The sequence below is a fragment of the Protopterus annectens genome, chromosome 8.part1, assembly GCF_019279795.1.
Source record: "Protopterus annectens isolate FY-2018-M chromosome 8.part1, PAN1.0, whole genome shotgun sequence".
NCBI classification, from domain to species: domain Eukaryota; kingdom Metazoa; phylum Chordata; order Ceratodontiformes; family Protopteridae; genus Protopterus; species Protopterus annectens.
This window is the reverse complement of record NC_056742.1, coordinates 288,535,746-288,538,870: the sequence shown is the minus strand read 5'-3', so window position 1 is coordinate 288,538,870 and position 3,125 is coordinate 288,535,746.

Here is a 3,125-nt window from a genome sequence, read left to right as displayed (position 1 = left end):
CTGTGTGTGAATCCTATGTTTATTTCATTTACTTACAGGCATTTTTGTTGTATTGTATTAAGGAACATATTATACTGTGTGTGAATCCCATGTTTATTTCATTTACTTATTGGCATTTTATATTGTATTGTATTATGGCACATATTATAGTGTGTGTGAATCTCATGTTTATTTCATTTACTTATTAAGATTTTATATTGTATTATGGTACATATTATACTGTGTGTGAATCCCATGTTTATTTCATTTACTTATTGGCATTTTATATTGTATTGTATTACGGTACATATTATCATGCGTGAGATTCCCATGCTTATTTCATTTACTAATAGACATTTTATGTTGTATTGTATTACAGTACATATTATACTGTGTGTGAATCCCATGTTTATTTAATTTACTTGTTGACATTTTATCTTGTATTGTATTATGGTACATATTATAGTGCGTGTGAATCCCATGTTTATTTAATTTACTTATTGGCATTTTATGCTGTATTGTATTACGGTACATATTATACTGTTTGTGAATCCCATGTTTATTTCATGTACTTATTGACATTTTATGTTGTATTGTATTATTGTAGATATTATCGTGCATGTGAATTCCATGTTTATTTCATTTACTAATTGATATTTTATGCTGTATTTTATTATGGTACATATTATACTGTGTGTTTATCCCATGTTTCTTTCAATTACTAATTGACATTTTATGTTGTATTGTATTACGGTACATATTATACTGTGTGTGAATCCCATGTTTATTTCATTTACTTATTGGCATTTTATGCTGGATTGTATTACGGTACATATCATACTGTTTGTGAATCCCATGTTTATTTCATTTACTTATTGACATTTTATGTTGTATTGTATTACTGTAGATATTATCGTGCATGTGAATCCCATGTTTATTTAATTTACTTGTTGACATTTTATCTTGTATTGTGTTACAGTACATATTATAGTGCATGTGAATCCCATGTTTATTTCATTTCCTGACTGACATTTTATGCTGTATTGTATTACGGCACATATTATACTGTATGTGAATCCCATGTTTATTTTGTTTACTAATAGACATTTTATGTTGTATTGTATTATGGTACATATTATAGTGCATGAGAATCCCATATTTATTTCATTTACTCATTGACATTTTATGCTGTATTGTATTATGGTACATATTAAAGTGCATGTGAATCCCATATTTATTTAATTTACTTAGTGACATTTTATATTGTATTGTATTATGGTACATATTATAGTGCGTGTGAATCCCATGTTTATTTCATTTACTAATTGATATTTTATGCTGTATTGTATTATGGTACATATTATACTGGATGTGAATCCCATGTTTATTTCATTTATTTATTGGCATTTTATGCTGTATTGTATTATGGTACATATTATACTATGTGTGAATCCCATGTTTATTTCATTTATTTATTGGCATTTTATGCTGTATTGTATTATGGTACATATTATACTATGTGTGAATCCCATGTTTATTTCATTTACTTATTGACATTTTATGTTGTATTGTATTACGGTACATATTATACTGTGTGTGGATCCCATGTATAGTTCATTTACTTATTGACAATTAATCTTGTATTGTATTACGGTACATATTATAGTGCGTGTGAATCCCATGTTTATTTCATTTACTTATTGACATTTTATATTGTATTGTATAACGGTACATATTATACTGTGTGTGAATCCCATGTTTATTTCATTTGCTAATTAACATTTTATATTTTATAATGGTACATATTATAGTGCGTGTGAATCCCATGTTTATTTCATTTACTTACGGACATTTTATGTTGTATTGTATTACGGTACATATTATAGTGTGTGTGAATCCCATGTTTATTTCATTTACTTTTTAAGATGTTATATTGTATTATGGTACATGTTATAGTGTGTGTGAATTCCCATGTTTATTTCATTTACTAATAGACATTTTATGCTGTATTGTATTATGGTACATATTATACTGGGTGTGAATCCCATGTTTATTTCATTTACTTACTGACATTTTATGTTGTATTGTATTACAGTACATATTATACTCTGTGTGAATCCCAAGTTTATTTCATTTACTTTTTAAGATTTTATGTTGTATTACGGTACATATTATCATGCTGGTGAATCTCATGTTTATTTCATTTGCATATTAACATTTTATGTTGTATTGTAAAACGGTACAATTTATACTGTGTGTGAATACCATGTTTGCTTCATTTACTAACTGACATTTTATGTTGTATTGTATTACAGTACATATTATACTGGGTGTGAATCCCATGTTTAATTCTTTTACTTTCTGACATTTTATGTAGTACTGTATTACGGTACATATTATAGTGCACGTGAATCTCATGTTTATTTCATTTACTAACTGACATTTTATGTTGTATTGTACAATGGTACGTATTATACTGTGTGTGAATCCCATATTTATTTCATTTACTTATTGACATTTTAGGCTGTATTGTATTACCATACATATTATACTGTGTGTGAATCCCATGTTTATTTCATTTAATAATAGACATTTTATGTTGTATTGTATTACAGTACATATTATAGTGCATGTGAATCCAATATTTATTTTTTTTACTTATTGACATTTTATGTTGTATTATGTTACATATTATACTGTGTATGAATCCCATGATTATTTCATTTACTTATTGACATATTATGTTGTATTGTACTACTGTACATATTATCATGCATGTGAATCCCATGTTTATTTCATTTACTAATAGACATTGTATGCTATATTGTATTACGCTACATATTATACTGTGTGGGAATCCCATGTTTATTTCAATTACTTATTGACATTTTATCTTGTATTGTATTCTGGTATATATTACAGTGCATGTGAATCCCTTGTTTATTTCATTTACTTGACATTTTATGTTGTATTGTATAATGGTATATATTATACTGTCTGTGAATCCCATGTTTATTTCATTTACTTATTAACATTTTATATTGTATTATGGTACATATTATAGTGCGTGTGAATCCCATGTTTATTTCATTTACTTATTAAGATTTTATATTGTATTGTATTGCGGTACATATTATAGTACGTGT